The sequence below is a fragment of the Stegodyphus dumicola genome, chromosome 6 (assembly GCF_044657685.1).
Source record: "Stegodyphus dumicola isolate Sdum_Otavi_A_Nest chromosome 6, ASM4465768v1".
NCBI classification, from domain to species: domain Eukaryota; kingdom Metazoa; phylum Arthropoda; class Arachnida; order Araneae; family Eresidae; genus Stegodyphus; species Stegodyphus dumicola.
In genome coordinates, this window is record NC_140773.1 from 204,729,178 (window position 1) to 204,752,491 (window position 23,314).

The following is a 23,314-nucleotide window of genomic DNA, read 5'->3' on the forward strand; positions in this document are numbered from 1 at the left end:
GGAGGAAAAAAATCTCCTCGATTCTGAGCTTAATATTTCTAGTCTTTTAAGAAAAGGTACCTTTAGAAATTCCTCTCTAAATTAATTTGAAATTGACATAAAATTTCATATAAAATTCATATAAACTGTATGTTTTATTTTTATTACATGAAGGCAGTAGTTTATAAAAATTTTAAATAAAGTGCCTGCAAAACCATTTAAGTTACAACGACGATGAACGAACAACAATTCGTAAAATTTAATTTACCAAAATATTAATTCTATGAACATATGTGTGTCGATATTGGAAATGTTAAATAAATAAAGCTTTCGGATTTCTTTAATTGCTGCCTGTTTTAAATAGTATCTACTATTAAATACTATAATGTAAAAACAACAGCTAAGGCAAAGTCTCAAGAGTTCTGATTCAGGTCATCAAATTTTATAATTAATCTATAAAAATTATTTTAGAGAAAACAAAATCATTTTAGGACACTTATATTTGAGAAAAAATATTTTACTGTAATTACTTAGCTGGTTCGAATATATAACATTTCAAAAACAAAAAGATGAGTATCAATAGTGGAGAATAGATACTTTTTATTCTGCAGTCAAGACAGTATATCATATTTCAGAGTAAGAATTACATATTTTTAAAATACTTAGATATTTTATCTTCGGGCTAACGATGAATAAAGTAATTAGAGGTACTTAAAATTAGTCAAAACAGAAACCTTACTTTTAGCGTAGATTTTTAAAAAAGTAGTAAACACACGCCTAAGTTAAAGGATGATTACATACCAGAACCTGCTTGTAAAGATAATAGTCATTAATAATAATAGAGAAAAGATTTTCTTGCTTTGATCCAGCAATGTTTGCTTTTTAAAAATTGACCTTAGTATATTTTATCTTACAAAAACTCTGAACTAGGCTTTAGTGACATCCTGCTACAGCCGTTTTACTACTATCGTATCTAAAAGTGATGATGGCTTAAATTTACAGATAAACTGATGTAGTGTTGGCAGTATATTTCTTGGTAAAACATATCTCAAATACCGGAAGAAAAGGTAATCTATTGGGAATACGTAAGCTAAGCATGGAGAATGAAGCACAATCTCGTAGCCCAAATTGTTGATTTGCTGCGCAGCCCACATGCTTCATAAACTTAGTGAACTTTAAAATACTGTGATTATGAACAAAATGACTCCACTTGTGAACCTTATAAACTCCAATAAACCTTTATATCTGAAATAACCCATGGACACGTTTAGCATTATTTTACAATTCATTATAACATTGTGTTGCCATTACTAATTATGTCATGATGTTTTCTGTTTACTAATTATGTTTATCTCCTATTTTTATTGCACCAAAACAGATGTTCAATTCAATTTGTGAATTACAAATTGTATTCAGACTATTTTGTAATCTATTTATGTTCTACATCATTATTTTTAATAAATACTGGATGCGGGGTGTACTATGGGATTGCACGATGTACCATAATAACGTAAAATTTAGACCATTTGGAAAGCTCCAATCTATTTAAATTCTTATAAAACTTGCAATTCCCCCTTTTTTTAATAGTATGGGAAGGCATTACCAGTTGACCTATGGTACATCGCTGGTGTCCCCCATACTTTTCCGTGTACTTGTACCTGCGCAGTTGAGATGGCCGAATGCGGTTGGGAGTTATTATAAAACACTAGACTCCATGTATATTCACAAGTGCCGACAATTTATAGCATATTTTTTTATACATCTGCTACACAATATCTAGATACACAACATCTAGATATTGTACAACTACACAACATCTAGATATTGTACAGCTACACAACATCTGCTACACAACATCTAGATATTGTACAGCTACACAACATCTGCTACACAACATCTAGATATTGTACAGCAATGTTTAATGTTGTACAATATCTAGATGCACGTACTGTTTGACTTCGTGGAAAGAAAGAACAATGAATAACACCAGCAGAAGATCGCCATATAGGAAACATCTTAGTTGTATACAAAGATGTCTTTGAAATTCTTCCCGGAGCATCTTTCACTCCCATCTACTACAGTGAATGTGTATGATTGCAGCAGAATGTCTATTTCTCATCCAAAGTCACAACTGGTAAGAGGAACCTTTCTTTTTTTCTTCTTCTGAAGAGAGAAAATTCGGTTTTTGGCAGGAACGTTTTTTCATCAGCAAGTGAATATATTTGTTGAGACTCCTTATTTACTCTGTTACTACTGAGTGCTGCGAACAGTTGAAACATGCAAATTTAAGTGTATGGGTTGAGCTTTTGTTCTGTTTGTTGTGAATCTGATTCGATTAATGAAGCAATGGAAGAAAAGATTTCATTCATTCGAAGCAATGGAAGAAAGACGATGACCAAGGAGCTCATTTTGTAGCCACAAATCTTCTGAAAGTAATTTTGCAAAATGGCAACGGCTAGTGGATCTCTTATTAATTGTTATTTCACCGAATGCTTTATTGATGTTTTCATTGTACAAACAGCAGAATTTTCCAGTTTGAACTCGTAAAAGAAAAACCACCTTAACTGACTGGTCATTAATTTGATGTCGATGACAGTCAATATTTAATGCTCGCTGAACCAAACATTTATAGTTGCATCAACCACATGCGACGTTGTTACTTGTATAGTTCTTACTTTCTTCTGCAAGCGTAATTTGACGTTATTCAAAGGTCATTTCATTTGAAATATTCGAGGTCTTTGTTGCTTGAGGTTTAGACTGGCCAGCAGCCATCTTTCCTACGGCCAGAGCACATTCTAGCTGGTGGAAAGTCAGAAACAAGAACTGTTCATTGTGACAATTTACATATTTTGCAATATATCACTACTTAAAGTAAATGAGTGAAGTTAAAAATTTGATTATTAAAACATTCTAAATAGTTTAGATAACATACTCAAAAATATATAATGGTTATACATACGCAGTTAGCATGTTTTAAATTTCCATTTGCTGTTCATGTACTACGTATAATATAGAACCATGTTGAATCAAAATACGGTCTCTTAAAATAAAAATACGTCTTACCCTAGCTAAATATAGGAATAATAGAATATTAAAACGCAATATTTTTATGTGCAATTTAATACGAGTAACTTAATATAATTCAATCCCATGACCATTTTTAAAGTAGAATTTCTTTAAGATAGTTCTGATAAGAACCTTTATTCATTAAATCTTTGAGATCACAATAAATGATAAACATTTCAGTTTTCACGAAAGCGAATTCTTTCTTAATCTTTGAGTTAACAGGAGTAATTATTATTTTTATGTATAAATATTTATACATTCATAAGACATATGCAAATCTTTATCTTTTTGCTCAATATTAATAAAAGAAATTAGAATAACACAATCAAGCATCTCAAGATGAATTATGAAGACTTTACAAAGATCTGCTAGCTTCCATACGAAGAAAAGTTTAGATCTGTTATTAGTTGGATAGCATAACGGATCACCTGATTACAAAGACTATATAAATAGCATTCTTTGCTTTAGTATTTTAAATTTTACGCATCTGTAGTGGTAACTCGTATCAATAATATATTATCCTTTTTTAGGCACTATAGGTGTATATGGAAGATGATAAAATAAATGAATAAACAAAAAGAAAAAAAAACTAAAAGCTTTCGGATTTTACATTACGCCCAAAGGGGTGTTTTATTATCGTTTTGTATGTTACCTTTAATTATTAAATAACATGTTCTTCGCACTTAAATCATAAAATTCAGTTCAACAGCAATATCGCAAAATAATTTTAAAATGAGCATATCTTTACAATTTTCGATACACATTCTCGGGCCCTGGATGCTGCAGATAAAAAATGTTTTTTTTTTTTCCTCTTCGTACACTGTTGCCATTGCTCGCTTTTAAATCGCTGAATTTTGTTAATCAAAAATTCGTTAAAGGGTTACAAAATACGAAATCGATAATAAACAAATTCCAAATTAGGGCTTCCAGATGCCCATATTCGGTGGAGGATTACGTTATTCAAAATTGGATGGCTCTAGGTACCGTTGTTTTAGCACAATGCGAGAAACATACTTATATTTATGCAAATTCTTCATTATTTAATTTTTTTAATATTACACAGGACAATAATATTTGGTGGCAACAATTTGAAAAGTGAAACGGGCATTTAAAGTTTTCAACGCAAAATGCCAAAACGAAATTAATAGCCCTTCTGGGCTAACTCCCATTGGGCTAAAAACGTTAAGTTCTATGAAATAAATGATAAATTATACCTATTAGCAATTTCCAAAGTTTACCGCCAGATGGCGTCATGACCATTCAAAGCATTTGTAATAATAAAAGCGAGAGATGTAACCGTGCAACAGACGATTAAAACGAGAGATATTAACTACTCATGCATTTGTAAGGATAGAATAAAGTATCTTGATGTTGCTGGTTGTGAATCTCTGTCCTGATAAATAACTCAAAAATAAATAAATAAATGTAAACGATATACATAGTGGATATAAGAGAAAAATTCTAAAGGCAACACACGGAATACGACTTCTGGTTTTCTTTAACTTCTTTAACTTTCGAAAACTTTCTAGAAGCTTCAGACAACAATCTTTCACTTGATAATCATTACTATATTAAGCGAGAAGATTAAGTAATAGTGAAATTATATTTGATGAGGAATGTTTTTCAATAGATAAGCTTCACTTATTATTCTAGTGAGAGGAATAAGCCTGAGGAAATGCTATAACTGGGACATGAGGCTACGATTTCGATACCAGGATTGGGATACGATGTTCCACTGTCATTTTTATCTCGCTGTGAAGCATAATTATTATTTTAGGGCATCGATAATATCAGATAATATGCATCCACAGATTTATTCTCTTGACAGAATTTAGGTCTGATACCTCAACAGAAATTTGAAGAATGCTTCAGGAATTTCATGCAATAATGGCAATGAAGATGACATAGTTTGAAATGTTCTTGATCACGATTGCGTTTTATATCTTGATTAAACAACACTGTTCATCATTTTATTCCCTTTTTCATTGGGGAATGCTTCTAATACATTATTCATGAACAAAAGCACAGTGGTAATATCTCAAAAAACTTCTTTCATGAACATTTACTATATATAGATCAGATGAAAATAAATCTGATTATGATTTATGGAATCATAATAAGAAAATGATGTACCTTATTTAGAAATTAATTAATTTATTAAATCTGATAAAATTATATTACATTAGATGCATAATTTTTATGCGTATCCTGTATTATATTTCATCATTCATATCATATTTAATATTATATACTACACGAAATGTAAAGAATTTTTTGTAAATATAAATATTTTTATATATTAAAATGATGATCTACCGAATACTTCCCTTTGCTTTTCTTACCTTCTGAGAAATTTACCTCAATGAAAATGTCTTAATTACAAAGCTTTGCTTATATTTCATATTACATCGCAGTAAAATAATTTGAAGTAGTATTAAAATTAACAAAAATGAGTTCTTTAGTAATATTTTATTGTGTAATAATGCTCCAATGTTAGCAACAAAAGCCCACCAGTGGCCGAGCTGCGATGTCGCTGAACTCTGGTAGTTCCAACCTGGGTTCGATTCCAGGCGAACGGGCTGACTGCTTGGGCGTTTATGTGGTTTTCTCCATCTGTAACATGTATACGAGCCGTTTTCCTCGGAAAGTTCTCCACGAAGGCATCCCTCTCCTTAAGCAGATAGCCATTGCGTGTTTTGCCATGATTAAAAAAAAAACAAATCAAATGAATCAGGAAACAAAAAGATGATTTCGCAGCATACACATTTACATATGCAGATATTTTACCAATTTGGATTGTTTCAAACTTAGGTTTTACATTCGGATAACATTTTTTTTTTTTAAAATTTCATGGACTGTGTTTAAGATATGCCCTACGACAAGCTGACCACTTGCCCAGGCAATATGCTCATGCACCCCTTGGCCCACTGTCTAGAAAGCAAATATCAGGGCCCTGCCGGCCATGGCTCTCTAAGGGCTGTTTGTGCCGCCGAGAGAGAGTATTTAAGAAATATATACAAAACTGGTCTACTAATGTTTTACAAAACTGGTAATCACTTTCTTCACGATAGTGAACCCGAAAATAATCGAGCAATGCCTTAAAGCAGTGTTTCTTAAACTTTTTTCAGTCGCGACTCCTTTTTATCAATAAGATTTGTTCGCGTCCCTCAGGATCCCATAATATTTACAAACATTTTGTGGGACCCCATAGTATTTAAAAACATTTTGTGGGAACCCATAGCATTTAAAAACATTTTGTGGGACCCCATCAGTATTGCGAAAATTCGACACACGCGTGAGTGAAACTGTCAATTTTTTCACTTATACTATACTATTGCAGTTTTAGGTCATTAACTTTAATTTCTAATTGATGAAATTTTTAAATATGTAAAATGAAATGTTGGCTTGTGACGAAATGATAACGTCACAAGCAAAGCAAGAAAAATTAACATTTACATTATAAAATGAACGCGTCGAAACGTTTTCGTTTTTTTTTTTTCTTTTACGAAACCCTGCAAAACGTAAAGCAAAACTATAATTTGTATTCATATAAAACCCAATAAACCCCCCATTAAATCAATAGGTCACCCTCTGAGCGATACAGGATTTTAGATCCATCATGAAGACTGGTATTTAAACAACATTGATTAATTGAGTTTTTATAATAACTTATTTTAGTCTGTATTTTCATAAACTTACATTCATTAAGATGATATTTACATTATTAAAGAATGTAAGAAAGAAAAATATCTTAAATTATAAGCTAATATATGCCAAGTAGCAAAACTTCTGATGACCGGATAAACCCAGTCATAACGCTCAGAGGGTTAAAAATGGTTTTAAGCTCATTATTTTAAACCTTATTTACTTAAGCTTCTTAGTTTCAATACTTCTTAGTATCAATTTTAAGAGATAGCTAATAATTTATATAATAAGATAAAATTTAAAGATAATTTAAGAATTTATGTAAATATCTATGGTACACATTTTTATTTGCCACAAGCTTCTTCATGTGCACGTTCATGAATGCGTAAAGCGTTCATGAATAATTTTTATTTTAGTCAACAAGATTTTTTATCTTAGTCTGTGTTCAAACAAGATTTTTATCTTAGTCTGTCGGATTAAGATAAAAATCTTGTTTGGAAAATGAGGTAGAATAGATATTGATCTTATAAATTAAGTAATAACAACTTTTGTAAGCTAAATTCTGTGTTTATTTTTATTCCTAAACGGAGGTGCTAAATCATAAATTTACTAGTTTCTCAAACTAGTTGACAAAGTACTGATAATAACTTGACAAATCACAGCACTAAAGTAACGCAGTACTTGTTTCCTGGAGTAAGGTAATCTGTTTTGGCAAGATTCGTCTTGAGATTTCTTTAACCCTTTTCGAAGAAAACCTGTTCAAAATGTTTATTGATTGCTTTTCGCGGGTTTATTGCCCTATCGAAATAGAAAGTATTCCCACTTTAAGAAAAATATTCGTTGCAAACTTCGCGCGTTAAGACATCCAGTGATATAAAGAGACACCAACGTCTTTATAAAACAATTGCTTGAACAACAATAAAAATAATTACTACTGCCAAAAATAGTATATATAAAAATAAAAAGGAATTCCCTGTTTAAATTGCAGATATTTTAATAACAGCCTTGTTGGTACTGCAAGCATCAAAATGCTATTAAGATGGATTTTGATTTATCCTGCTGATATAATAACCAATATTTTGCTATAATTTGAAAGGTATGTGAATACTATCACACGGATAGAGGCAAATTAGTGGCAGAATTCTGAATACTGGTAGTTAGATCTCGTTCATACCCCGAGGAACGGGTTAGTTGCAAGCGTTTTCTTCCGCTGAACGTAAATCCGAACTGGTTGACGTTAAAAAGCCCTTAACGTAGTCATCCAGTCTTAAGCAGATAGCCTTCCTTTGCTTTGCTAAACTCAAAAACTAGCATGGATACCAATTAATACTTTTTTTCCTGTTTTCCTTTTTTCCCTTGATGGAATAACATTTGAGATTAATATCTTCCAAATATTTAAACTTTTCTGCTTTTATGAATAACTAGTGGTGTCTCCTTAATTATTGGGTCTATACTGCACATTGATAAACTTATTCCTTCAGTTTCTTAAACCAAATGCTGTTTCACTTTTGAATATTAATATTTGTTCTGGTAATGTTCTTAAACGAAGTGCAATTCAGTCCGTATTATAAATATCATGTGACTTACATTTATTTAGCAGCTCAAGTAAAACAAACGTCTTGTATCTAGTTATATCATTTGCATGATGCTCGGTTTCTTCTTTGTTGTCATGCAATTTCTAATGGACTATGCTGGATTTCACTTCCTCCAACTTGTGGGCCACGCATCGATCGATATAAAATTCTCTCCTTAGCATTGAGCAATTTAGCTTCATCGATTAAAACCATCGAGAAACAGAAGCATTTTTTAGCTTAATAGCTTGACACCATTCCAAAAAAGCAATTTCAACATCGCTCGATTTACTATATTTTTTGAGCTTCCTTGAGACATTTGCATTTTTTTATTACTTCTTCAGTAAATTGCCAGTTTATATAGGTAGTTGTTTTCTGGCTGCAATTACCAGAAAACATTTAAATCTGTTAATAATTCATTGTTTTCGTTCAGGCTTAAATTTTTTCGCTTGGCATTTGGATATGCTATACGTTAGGCACATAACAAAAGTACACAACAAATTTTTTTAAAAAAGTGCCTCTTTCAATGATTTATTCAAATTTTTTAAATTCACATTTCTGGCCAGCAGATAGATTACCGTTTGTCTGCTTAGTCCATCTGCAACTTCATGATTTCGGGCACGATCGATGTTTTCCTTGTTTTGCTTCAGTCTACAGTGTTATGGAAAATTCTTATGTATTTTTGTTGTGTATAATTTTTGCGTATTATTTTACTGTGAATTTGTATTGTCCTTATTTTTGGGAATTGTTATGGAAAATTCTTATGTATTTTTGTTGTGTATAATTTTTGCGTATTATTTTACTGTGCATAATGTATTCTTAGTTATTATATTATTTTATTGTGTTTAATGAATTTGTATTGAGCTTATTTAAAATGAATGTATAATATTTAAAATTGTTAAACTTTACGGCAAAGCTCTTTTAAGTTTGGCAGAATTGTGTTACAGTTAAAAGGGCGCGGGTGTATTTCCATTTCTCACGCGTAGGCTTCTTTGGAGGTTAGAGGTCACTGTCCAGCTGCATTTTCCCCTTTTGCGCGGGGGTTGAAAACACGTGTTTTTCTCGTTCAGAGGCGAATAGTTCTAAGGGGCAGCGATATTTTGACGACAGAGTTATAGGTTGGAAACATTCTTCTGTTGCGTGGGAAAGAAAGGGTCTGTCTTCTTGTAGAAAGTTCTGAATTTCTGAGAATTTCAGTGGCGATTTATGACCTTTCTTCTAGTTGGCGAAAGGGATTCTAAGTTTCCTTAAGATTGGCTAAATTTTTAATTTTAGTGTTGTTTGAACCTATAGTAATTTTGAGGCGTTTCTTGGAGAGTTAAACCGAGGTTTCTTAAGCCGTTGCACGGAAGGCAGGAGATCTTTTTTTTGGACTTGAAAAAAAAAAAGCGATTTTTAGAGAAGACTTTTAAGAGGGTTTTTGGAGCCTTAGGGGTTTGCTACTTTGACGGCGGCCCCTACGGGGTCGGCCGTGGTCAGTGAGGTGCTGAGAACGCGGCGGTTCTTCGGTGGTCGACCGCGGTATACAGTTAAGTTTTTAGCTCCGAGATTTCTGGGTGCGGAGGGTCCGAGACATTGTGGGTGTTCGACATGTTTGACGGCGGCAATTCTTGCGGCCTATTATTTTCAATTTCGTCGCTGAGATTTCTTTTTTCCATTTGTGGAACAGTCTGAACTGCTCGTTCGTGCAGGAGTATCTATTTTGCTTTCGAAAAGATGGAAATATGGAAGGTCGTCATCGCCTGAGGTCTGCTTTGGTCTTTTGTCTCCAGTTTGGACCTCCTTCTCTTATCTTCAGCGGAACTTCGAAAACGGGAAGTTGATTGAGTTAATGTGCTGCTTAACGGAGGAATTTGAAAATTATGAACTATGAAAAGGCTCCGGTTCCGGAAAACAACGATGGAGATTTGGCAGTAATTGTTTCGGGATTTGTAATTTAGATCGGGGCAGCTCCCTGAGTCTATCAAAGGTGGTACGCCGATTTCGTGAGTGACTTTTTTATTTTCATTGGTGTTTTATTTTGATACATAATCTTTTTAAATTTGGAAATGTTTAATACTAAAGCAAGAGTTGTCATGTTAAGTAGATAAAAATTGAATATTTTTACCAAATTTCTAGCTGAGAAAGTATTTTTTTTTATTTAATGTTTAATAGTCAGAAGTTAATTGAACTAATTGGAGGAAGTGAGTCTTTGTTTTAATGTTTAAATGTTCAATATGATTTATTCTAAATTAGTCTTTTTAAATGAATTTAATCTTCTTGAGTTCCTGCTTAAAATGATTAAGAACTGTGACGTGTTTCACGATGATTTTTGTATTGATGGAATAATGTTAAATATGAGATTGATATGAAAAAAAAACTATGAGTAACTTTAAAAGATTTTGTAGGGGTAGTCTAGCCAGCTATCTTAAGTTATAATGTGTGGGAATTTTCAATAAATGTGTTTATTATCTTTAATATTGTATGTTTTTTTTGTGTGTGTATTAATTGTGGTCTAGTGTAGGTCACCCATGTGATCCTTACGGAAACATGGTTTTTCAACCGAACCTGGGTAATTATATTGCGGTAGTAGGAAAAAAAAATCAATTTTAGTGTTGGTGACTATACGATCTGTTTACAGAATTTATTTTGATTATGTTGAGTAAACTTCTTAATTGTGAGTTTGTATCTTTCCCCGGTGTTTGAAGAGATCTGTGTGGTATTTGAAATGTTAAAGTTTTAAGGCTATCTCTAGATTTTGTATTCAAATTTATGTGTTTTCAGGTTGGAGATATAAATTAGTTTTCATTTAGTGAGAGATAGCCTGTTAAAGATTTTGTGGTGGATGTGCATAATTAATCGTGATTCTACCAAAACACCAGGGAGGATATCTTTCTTTGATGTCTTTTAGATTTAAAAGTTTTGATTATGTACTTACAAAGTTTAGTAGTTTTTAGTAGTAGTTATTTTTTTTTTTTTTTTTTTTTTTTTTTTTTTTTTTTTTTGTCGCGGCACCAAGCAGTCAGTTGTAAAGAGATAAAAGTTAAATGAAAAATATTTTTTTTCCTACGTAACAACAGTGACCACTTCTTGTCCCATTCAAAGGCTCTACGGTAGTATTCAGAAGCATTTCATGAACTTCCTTTGAAATTCGGTGCGAACATTATATTTCTGTCTCAAACGGAATGTTTTGAAAGTAGAAACCTTAAAAGACGGGATATAGTCCTTGCATTTTCACCTCCTATCACACCTGGTATTCTAAAAGGAATCCTAACTCATGCGCTGTGTCTTTAGAGGATAATTTTTGTTAATCCCAATATAAGGATATGCTTTCCGTCTGAAGTCTAGTGTGGATTTAAAAAAAAAAAAAACCCGAAAATTGTGTTTCAGAGGTACAGGGACGGGACAGGGTGTAGGAAACCATTTTCTTGAAGTATTACATAACATGAACGATCATGCCGTGGTCCACAATATGTTAAATGAATGGAACTACGAAAGGCTTTGATAGATCCAAGTAGGATATTCTAGCACTGTAATATCTTACTTGTACCTATGAAAGTTTCTATCAATCTGAGTTTAATAAGTAGCGCAGTTGAAATTAATAAACAGCAGGTTTTTGTGTTGGTGAGTATGTTTCGGTTGTTGGAAATTTGAACGTAATTAAGCAGCTAGGTTTATTAAACAGTGAATCTATAACTGTATTATACTGTATTTACAAAAATTTCAGATCTAAATTATTAAAATTGGTACACATCAGCAAGGTAATTATCCAAAACTAAAATAATTCTTTTTTAAATCATGGCTTTTTCAAACAAGCGGTTAAATAAACGATTCTGTACTCTCCTTCTTTGAATAAAATTTCAATATTTCATCTTAATAGGTATTATTTACCTTTCGCTATCGCTTGAATAATTATTACATTAACGTATCTAAAGAATTACCGTTTGAGGTGACTTTCAGAAGGTTGCCCATTAACCCCATTTCTAAATTAAATTAGTTTTGCATCTTGTCCGCCGGTCAGGGATATAAAAATGTCGTTAGATGTGTTTGGCGCGTTATTACGCGCTTAAGGGATCGCCCTGAGTTACTTCAGAATGCGAATAACCAGTGCGTGTGAATATATCAATGCATTGTATCTTATGTTATTTGAGGAAAAGTTCTGATAAGAATTTGTAACATGAAGCTCCGAACGATATATATTTAAAGTATTGCAGGTCCTGAAGGAAAAAAGGAAAGGATCCAGAATGATTTAATAAAATTAAATTAATACAATGTAGTATATCAGATTTTTGATTATTTTCTTTACGTTTTCTGAAACGTATATTTTTAAATGTGTACTATAGCTGTACTCAGTGACTGTTCCTGTGATATCTTTGAAATTACTGTAACTATACACTCATTACAAAGCAAAAATTTTTGTTTTAATTAAAATTGTCATAGGACCAAACAAGTGACAGAAAGATGTTATTACGTCCATTACGGAATGGCCCATCAGCGTCCGAGCTGTAAAGTCGCTGAAAACTGGTATTTCGGTTCGAGGTTCAAATCCAGAGAAAAAGCTGGCTGCAACGACGTTCTCGCGGTTCTCCCGATGTGTAACGTGTATACGAGATGGTTTCCCTTAGAAAGTTCTCCTCGAAGGCATGCCTCCCCTTAGACTGATAGCCATAATCACACAAAACCAAACCATTACGGAATTAAAATAACATTACATTTTTGAACAATAAGTAATATAAAATAATCAGTTCTCATAATTATTTATCATAAGAATGGAATTCTAAAATTGTGAGAACGTAATTCAATCAAATAACCATTTAATGTGACTCTCATCGAAAACATAATGATAAAATATCATTAAAAAATCTGATATAAAAATATAAGTATTTTTCCCGCCTTCTTAGCATGCCTTCGTGATGTAACGCTGAGCACGCTCGACGCGATTCGAGAGGTCCGTGGTTTGTGTCCCGACGAGAGCATTGCTCACTTTTCACTGCTCCTGCTTCCAAAAAATTCTAATGTCTCTAGATTGGCGCCCGAACTAAAAAAGGTGGTGGATGGTGATTCTCCATTACCAGGATTTAGCGATTGGGTCCTCTAATCTCCAGTCGCCCTTTAAAAGGGGAAGTATATAAGTTATTTCACCCGCCTTCTTACCATGTCTTCGTGGTGTAGATGTCAGCACGCTCGACGCGAATTCGAAAGGTCCGTGGTTCGAGCAATTGGCAAGAGCATTGCTCATTTTTCATCTCTCCTGCTTCGAAATAACCTAATGTCTCTACAGAATCGTTTATAATTTATCACTGCATTCGTAGATAAAAGCATTCACTCATAATGCAACAGACTTGTAATGAGACGTTATCTCAAAATTTACCAAATTAATTAATTAACTGGCTTTTTTTTCCTCTTCATAAACACAGCCAATACACGTCAATACATAATGACGCTTTCACGTTAAATGACTTAAAACTACACCCTGCTTAATTTTCTTTAAAGAATTCTTTATGCCTAAAATTTGATTTTTTTCGTTTATATACTACGATGTTCTTATTTGTTTGTATTAAGAAAGACTTTGCAGTAGTTTTCAATAGTTCTAGCATACCTCAGACAAATCTAGATTCTTGTCCTTGAGATTAATATAAATTTAATAAACTATAGTTACCACCTACTTCTATTGCTTTTCTGTTACAAAATTTCTTAATCTTATAAGCAGTTTAATGACCTCTTTGCAATTCATTTACAAAAGAGTTTTCACGGAGATAATCCCTCACTAAAGGCAAAACAACAATACAGTTCTTCTCATTTCATAGGTGATTTCATTAAATGTCTGCTGACCTAAACAGATTTAGTTCATAATTGTGTTAACGTCATTGGAAGGAAGAGTATATATTTTCCCCCCGATTTTAGGTTTAATTGTTTTTTCTTGCTGTATATAACCAATACACGGCATAGACAAATTCCATTCCATATATAAGAATGAACTTCATAATGATGGATGTTGTTTATAATGTATGTCATTAAAAGAAATAAGAAATACTTACTAGTACCTTCTTATGAAAGATAATTAGCTAAATTATTTTATTAGATTCTTTCAACGCCGGAAATGTGGGTCGATTTTAACGAGTGTAAGTATGCGAATAGGAAAAGAAGCTTATCCTCTTATTGCCTCAGTGGACAAGCAACTTTAAGTCATATTTGTTTGTTCTTTGCATAAGTAACTGGTTTCATCCTCTTTTGATCCATTTGGTGCATGATAAATAAATGTTGCTATTTTTGTAGGTGACGCCATATCTAGTGTAAAGAAGTTCAGTCAGTTCGCTCCTTCTTTCAAAAAGACATTCTTATCGTATATTTTGTTTGTTACTCATTTCAAATATTTATGAGCATATCTACTCATAAAAAAAGGCGAAGTTTTGTTTATAATTTAAAACAGAAAACGTTAAAATTAAAGGTAAAGTTTAATTTATAAAATTGTTCGTATTTGCAATTTTAAAAACAGCTGTAAATTCAGTTAGTATAATCAAATGTACGGAATATATCAGATGAAATGTATATGATAATGCTTCCCATTTCCATACTGATCCAACTCTTTATCTTGATTTTGAAGTATTCTTTATGCGAGCCGAAGAATCAGCGAACAAAATTTCGTTTTAACCCTCCCAGAGTTACTGGATTTTCCCTGAAATTTCAAAGTTCCCCAAAATGCCATAAATAAACTGTATTTTCTTGATTATAATTCCAAAATAACCCTTTCACTTTGCACATGGACTTATTTTCTTCAAACATGCATCGAACCTGAAACTGGATTTATCAAGATCAGGCAGAAATTTTCATGTGTAGTATATGAGAAAGCCGTTCTTCGATACGGAATTTTACGTCCATAACGCTCAGAGAAAGATTTTACTAATTCGGCGAGTTTACCAGAAGTGGCATGAACGTGCTAAATTGCCTTCAAAACATAGACTGCCCGAAGGTTCTCTATGGCTTAATTGGTCGCTGTTTAAACAATTGTTAAGTACAAGCCACAACCGGGCGTAAAAGTGTCTATATTCAAAGTGTAATTAGAGAATGTGCCCAAGGCTAATTCTTCGGTCCTCCACTGTGGGAACTTGGCATTCAACATTGCACTTTTCGCGTTTCACAATGACTATAATACTGAGATTCTTGCTACGTTCATGACTGCCTCCTAGTAGTCAGAAGACACTCCCACAGATTTGCGAAAACAGAGCGTAATCAGCATTGCACGGCATCTCTAATGGGTCAACGAGCACAAAGTGGTATTATCACATGCCAAAACAAAAAGCATGCTAACATACCCTAGTAAAAGACACTAGCCATGCCCCCCCTACGTCAGTCTATAAACCAAAACTATACAAATAGTAAGGCAACTTAAATATCTTTCATCGTGAATGATAAACTTTCATGAATTCCCCACTTTAAAAATCTCACAAGTATGCTATACAGAATCTGTAGATCGAGACTGACAGCAGCTGCGTCAGCCTGGGAAGTGTCCTCGCGGATGTTGGATGTTCAATGTGTCACTGCAGCGGATGTTCAGTGTCTCACTCATCTGGCGGGAATACCGAATATCGCCGATAAGCGCTTTAACGCACTTGCAGGAATTCCACCACTGCACTTGACAGCACAATACGAAAAACCTGAAGGCCATACTGAATGAAGAACTCGTTAAACAATGCCAGAGTCTTTGGGACCCAGAAACAACAGGAAGAAGGGTGAGTAAACCTTATTTAAAATTGAAAAGCAAGTAATTAGTGGCTTTCATCGGTTCGGACTACTTGTATTCAATTCTTTTAGAATGATCGAAGATCGCGACCACTATCTCTTCAGTTGACCAAATACAGCCAGACTTAAACTTTGCAAACCTGCGAAAGCTTTAAATGGTACGACCTCCCCCAGCGATTTGCAAATTTTGAAAGCTGTGGACAGATATTGTAAACGTAGAAAATACAATAAACGTCGAGAAAATTACTAAGCCGAATAAATATATTTCTTATATGGACACGGTTTTAAATTCCGTAACGGGAAATAAATCACTACGTGAGAGACAAAATATTAAAAAATGCTTTTGCTCTCAAATGTATATGAGGATGTGTAAATATATCCAGTTCTTTTACCAACATTCTGGATTAAATTAGTTCCAGGCAACCTCCTTTGAGATCTTGAGTTTTTTTCCACTCTATTGAACTTGTTTTTGTAAAGATGTCCACTTCATTAACATTTAATGATTTATTAATATCCGTTAGGTTCAACTACTGTAATTTAATTTTGCATTGCTTAATGTAAGCATTAATATATGTAAGTCATCATATTCTCATCATATCAAAAGATTTACATTCGGATAATAAATTAATTTAACTACAAGATACAGCTGATGCACATTACATATAAACATACAGATACATACAAACTTCAAACTAAAGCTTGGAATCACATTAAGTTTAAAGGAAAACTTTATGCATTCGAAATGCATAGAGCATTTTTTTTAGCCCAAAGGGGCGTTATCCCAGAAGATCTATTAATCTCGTCGAATCACTTTAAACGTCCGAATCACTTTTCAAATTGTTGCCATCAAATAATATCGCCTTGTATTATATTTAAAGAAACTAAATATTAAAGAATTTTCATAAATGTATGTATGTTTCTCGTACTGTCGAAAAAGAACGGTACCTAGAGTGGTCAAATTCTGAATAACCAAAATCCTTTACCCGAACATGGGCATCTAGAAGCCCGAATTTGTAACTTGTAATTTGTTTATTGTCTATTTCATGTTTTGTAAAACATTTAAGGAATTTTTAATTAGAAAACTCAACAATTTCTAAGGAACAATGATAACACTGTAGAGAATAATATATTTGTATCTCCAAGTACGCGAGACTGTCTATCGAAAATTCTAAAGATATGCTGTTTTTAATTATAGCACAACGTTGCGTTAGTCCAAGTGCTCTCGAAACGCGTATGTGTCTGTAAATGAAGAAAACCCCCATTTAGGTGTAATATAAAATCTGAAAGCTTTCAGATTACATTTATCTATTTATTTGTTAACTGTCTGTTTTCGACGTACTGTCCAAAATTGAATTTTGCCTTCATTTAAAGAAGAATGACCTTAATTCGGTTCAATTTTGTTTTCACTTAGAGATGAAAAATTATTTTTAATTATGAAAAATATTTTTGCTTAAAAATTAAATTAAACAATTAAAAATCTTATGGCTAAATGCAATGGAATAGCCCCACTTTTATTTCTATTCCAGTTTTAAGCATCATCGTAAAGAATAAAGCGAGTGTTTTATTTATATTAACATCAGTAGTATTGTTGGAATCTTATTAAAATTGTTTTTGGAACCAAAATCAAGCTTTCAAAGTTACAGTTTGAAGACGTTATACTTCGCTGAACTTCTGTCTTAGCACTAACAGGAACAAAATCTTCTAGCCTAAAGTATATAATTAATTTAGTCGAGATATCAGTACCAAACAATTCCAGATCGGGAGCGATATCTAAAAAAACGGTAAGGCAAAGAACACGAAGAGGGTTATTTCTTAAAATATACCCATTAAACCTAAAAAATATAGAAAAAAAATTATAAAGCCATATGTTCTTATCTATGCATAAACAAGTAATATAATTTTTTTATATTACTTGTTTATGGATAGATAAGAAATTATGGCAATTCTTACTTAGGTCAACAAAGAAAAATTTTATTTTAGTTACTTTTTATTAACATTAATATATTTAAAAAAACCATATTTTTAGTTCCGATAAACAAGAATAAATAAGTAGGAATTGACTTTAATATGTGAAAAAAACTATATTAACATCACGTGTCATCCACTACAAGTTTTGAACTCGAATGGATGAATAAAAAGTATAACCGCCCAACCGGTATAGTGATTGGCGTCCACGACTACGGTGCCGAAGGGTCCGGGTTCGAATCCCGCGGAAGCCATGGATGTTTGTAAATGTATAATATCGGTGCGGCATGGTGGCTTTCCAAATATGCGGCTAGCCGAAAGTCCTCTCGTGGGGTTTGGTGGAAGGGGAGAGGGTGGGAAACCCTCGAACACGTCGCCCCCGGGGTGCTCTCCATGAAAACTGGGAACGGAACTGAGCTAAATCACACTGTCACTTGAAAGGTGCTCAAGGCTGTTGCCAACGGCAGACGTAATCTAGCGCCTCTTGCCTCGAGGAATTTCATGGGCTTGGACTGAATACGTCAAGTAAGCATTAGCAACAACAACAACACTAAAAGGTATTTTATTAACGATAGAAAATTTTAACATGATATAGGGTATAGGGAGAGTGTGAGCTAATAGTAGGAATTTAAAATGTAGCTTTACGTTATAAATTTAAAGATAAATCACTAGTAGTTTATTTTGCAACCCTTTAAAATTCAAAAGTCATGAGGTTCTAGTCATTAAACTCCATCGCAGATTTCTCTTTTATAATCACAGAAACAAAATAAGTTAAGACAACATTTTAAAAATTGTATCCCTCTAACCTTCTAGACCATAGATAAATGTGATGCCGTTGACTAGCACCTTCGATGATTTATTTCAAGTTTGAACACGTCTTCTTATTAAGTTTTCTTTTAGAATTTTATGTGTAACTTCAGGGTTACATTCAAGGTGAACAAGACTCAACTTATTAAGTAAGGAATGAAGGTATATCTGAAAGTGCTTTTTGAAGAAATTTGACCTTGAACTTGAATTTAGACCACTCCCTGTATCTTCTTTTTCCATTTTTTTTAAGCTCAACAGGATGCCATTTTTTTCAGCTGATCCGTGTAAGTGTCTCTCTTTCACTCTTGCTCATCAATGCATATTTATTACCCAACTCATTACTTGTATTTTTGACCTTCGCAAAATACCCGAAGGCTTACACTGTAAAAACCACCTTGCGGAAATGACCTAAACAAAAAGATATGAAGAACGTCCTATCGGGTAGAGGATCTCGAGTCTAGCATTTTACAAGTGACAAGAAATTCTAGCTCATTTGTGAAAGATGTGATAGGGTAATAAAGAAGACGACCTTTACTCTTTCAGACCTTCTACTAACCCGTATACGTATGTAAACCGGCCAGCTAAACAAGTTTCCAAGGGTTTCATGGTTCACTACTTGACAATAATATTCTTGCTTGCTGACAGCCTGCATATTTGATAGCTTGTTTCATATGCTCATAGGCTTAGTGAAATTAAAAGCATTATTCATATCAGGTAACAAAATTAAAAAAATGGAATATGTCTCGAAAATGTATATCTCTAAACTACGTCATTCCAAAATACGTCATACTTCGCTTAAGCCCGGTATTTCAAAAGACGTTATACTTCAAGTCATATATAACACTCATGAAGGATCCACTTGCATAATGCGAAGTGCATTTCCCCTTTCTATATTAAGATAGTAACATGCTTGTGATAAATCTACTTGAATTGCGCCATTTCAAAATTAATTCTATTGCAGGATTCTTTATATTTAGCGCTCATGACTCATCTACTTATATAACGCAAAGAGTCAATAACGTAAGATTTTGCAAACCAGTAGAAATGAAGTGCAATGTAATATCAACCTTATTATAATATATGCATTTCTTCTTAGCTTGTCTGTACTCCTGAGCATTTTGTGCCAGTTAACTGTGTAATTTATATGCACAAGCTTTATCATATTGTTTATACTTAGTTTATGTGTTTATTTTATTTATTATTATATTTTCAAATGCCCCTACTCAGACTCGCATAAAAGAATGTGCTATTTGCGTAAAAATTCCATAATCAGCATATACGCAAAATTTTTGCCCACCTTTTATTATACTTTTCAGTATGTTTGAAAAGCTGGAAGTGGCCCGCATAACTGTTTTTTTTTTTTTTTTTTTTTTTTTTTTTTTTCAGATAGTGGCACTCTTCCCAAAAAGGTTGGCCCTCCTGATCTAATACTAGGAATCAATATACATAAATAGCTAACACATATTAACTACCAATTACATATCTTCTGATATAAATGGATTGCAGAATGCATTCACAAAGAAAATTATCGACGAGCTTCCGTTATATTTGATGATATTTATGTCACATGTGATGAATGATATGGATTTCAGAATTCCTCACATCTTCACGTGTTTCAGTTATCCCCTATGTTTCAGATTTGAAATAAAGAGACATATCCATATACAGAGGCTCTAAAGTTACTCGAATATCCGAACGTCAGGGTCGAAAGATGAAGAACATGCCAGGTATACGATGAAGCGTAACAGTTGCAGTAAGGAATAAGAAAATCATTTCAGAATTTCTGATGAAGCGTTAGTCGTCCAGCCAGTGTTGTAAGCAAATACTTAATGACGAACATAATCGTCCTGCCAGAGATATTTTATGTCCAAACATTTTTCTGACTTTTCCCAATTTGACTGAAAGAAAAAAGAAACATTTCCGAGGCAGTTTGTCGTCTTAAAGAAATGAGTACCGCAGTACTTCTGCTTTTATTTTTCAGACGTATTTTCTAGCACAGAAAGCTGATACTTTGGAATATGTCTTTGGTTACTAATGTTTTGCTCTGTAGCAACAAGCGAAATATATAAATTAATATCTCAGAGTAAGCAGTAAATTTTGAACATACATAGTATTCAGCACGTATAACAGAAAAAACTATAATGGAGAATCATTCATCATTATACTTGTGCCAAAGAAATAGGTTTTGTAATTCGTTTATTTTAGATGGTGTGTATCTGGCACGTGCGCATCATTGAATTTGGTTAGATCGCATCATTGAATTTGGTTAGATGAGTTAGATGCCGCTATGTAAATTTTTGTAATTGGTAGTTTTCTTCTGTCTAGATTATAAGACAGAAGAAAGAGTTAGCATAGAAGTGGAATTTAGATGTTAATTGATATTAGCTAAATGTTGCTGTGTAGTTTTGTAATTCACAGTTTTCATCTATCTGAATTTACTACAGATTTAGATCTGGTAATTTTCAGAATTTAGCTCCAGGAAATGTTGTAATTTATTTTATTCTGTCTGATATGTTCACTTTATTAGAGACATATCAAGTGTATAACTTTACTAAAACCTCTTTATTAGAGACAGATCAGGTAGATAACTTTACTACAATCACTTTAATACAAACAGATAAAGTAGATAACTTTACTAAAATCTCTTTAGTGACAGATCAGGTAGATAACTTTACTAAAATCACTTTAATAGAGACAGATTAGGTAGATAACTTTACTAAAACCACTTTACCAGAGACAGATCAGGTAGATCACTTTCCTACAGACATGTTCATGTGCTACGCTAGATTACGTCTTACAGTCTAGAGTCCTTCATCAATTCAGTATAGCTCTTCCATAGCATCTTATATATAAACATATTCCATACCATAAACGTATTCCATAGCATCTTGTATATAAAGTTTTATACAAAGGTAAGCATTTGCATAAAATCTTTAACTCCTTTGTATAAAATACCTTTGTATCAATATATAAAAATGTGACTTCACAAATATCTCGAATAGTTACTACCTGAAACTGGGCGGTACAATCGATGCCATCGATACAAATGTACTTCATTGGTGTCGGTACGGTCGGATATTTGGGTCTAGCGTTTGGTCAATGCATTGTGATATATCACATGTAAAGAATTATACGCAACTATTTGTGATTTATTGAAAATGTAATGTTGCACTTGCTTACCGATCATACTTCCTAATATGGCCTTCTAAATATTTTATGCAGAAAGTATGCACAAGTATTGTTCATTATCTTAAGAATAAAGATACTAGATACTTCTATAATTTATTATTTAATTTAAATTACAAAAATTGTAAAGGTAATAAAAAGAATAGAATCAATTTAAAGGAAAATCAATAATAAAATTTTAATCTTTTGTGAACGTAAAGTACTTATTATTTCAAGTAATCAGTAGATACTTCTCGCTTTACTAATTACTAATATTTGAGGCAATCATTAAGAAAATTATAAGTATACGTCAGAAAAATGTTCAAGAAAATTAAGGTCTTTTAAAAATTATTTAAATATTCTTCACACATGGATATTACTGATGACCTTTAAACATGTTTAGCACGACAGTTTTGTCTAAAAATACTAAAAGAATAATAGCAATTTATTTCTATTAGGATATTTAAAATAAAAAATAATTATTTTGATGATTTTGATTATAAATTTCGTTGAAATAGGTTCCCCTCAGACGCTGCTTAAGAAGGGAATAATTTTCGAAAAAAAGGGAATACTTAAAAAGGGATACTTTTCGAAGACTTCGAAGACAATATTTTCTTTGTAGAATTCAAAACAACGAGCAGAATATAATTCAGATATCTTTATAAGTGACCTTAAAATGCCATAATATAAAAGAAAACGCTAAAAAATGTTTTATTTTAAACAATTTATGCAAACGCTTAAAATCCTTTGAGCCAAAATTTCCCTTGAGAATTTGGTGATAGAGGATAATCCCAGTAGTAGAGTGTTGCCAGAAGTTCAGTACGACACAGAGTACAGGACCCTCAGATTCCATTTCTTTAAGCGTTCTCTGTTAAATTTGGAATGCAGCTGGGCGAAAGTCATACTTTCGCTTAGAAGAAGCCCAAGACTTTTGTCAAGACAGGCGCTTCGGTCTTCTTTTCGGCCAGGATGAAGCTGTGGATCTGATCTTATTGAGATAAGAATTATAAGCAACAACAGCAGTGACGACTACACTTTATCTTGAATTTCAGAGATTTTAACAATTTCACTAGAAGAACTCCAAGGAAGTATTTGTTATAGTAATTCATGCATGACCTTCACAAATGATGAATTTGCTTTCTTTTAGCAGCTTAAGACCTTTCACTAAGACAGCACTAATTTTAAATGACAGCAAACAGATAAAAGGATGATGTATTACGATAAAGTTCATTGCTTTCCGCTGAACATAAGATATTTCATACAAAACTGTTCCGGTTCCACTAGCATAGTGTGCTAACAAACAAGGTTTACGTCAACCCACGGAAAAGCATCTTAATCCTTTAATCGCATTACCTCCTATACTTATGACTATTTTCCTTTTAGTTACAAAGAAGCAA

General features: G+C 32.8%; 1 protein-coding gene across 4 annotated transcripts in view; it reads right to left on the minus strand.

The window, feature by feature from the left end:
* LOC118190717 (uncharacterized) overlaps positions 1-23,314 on the minus strand; it is a 156,802-nt gene that overhangs the window by 69,884 nt on the left and 63,604 nt on the right. The gene's annotated exons all lie outside the window — the stretch shown is intronic.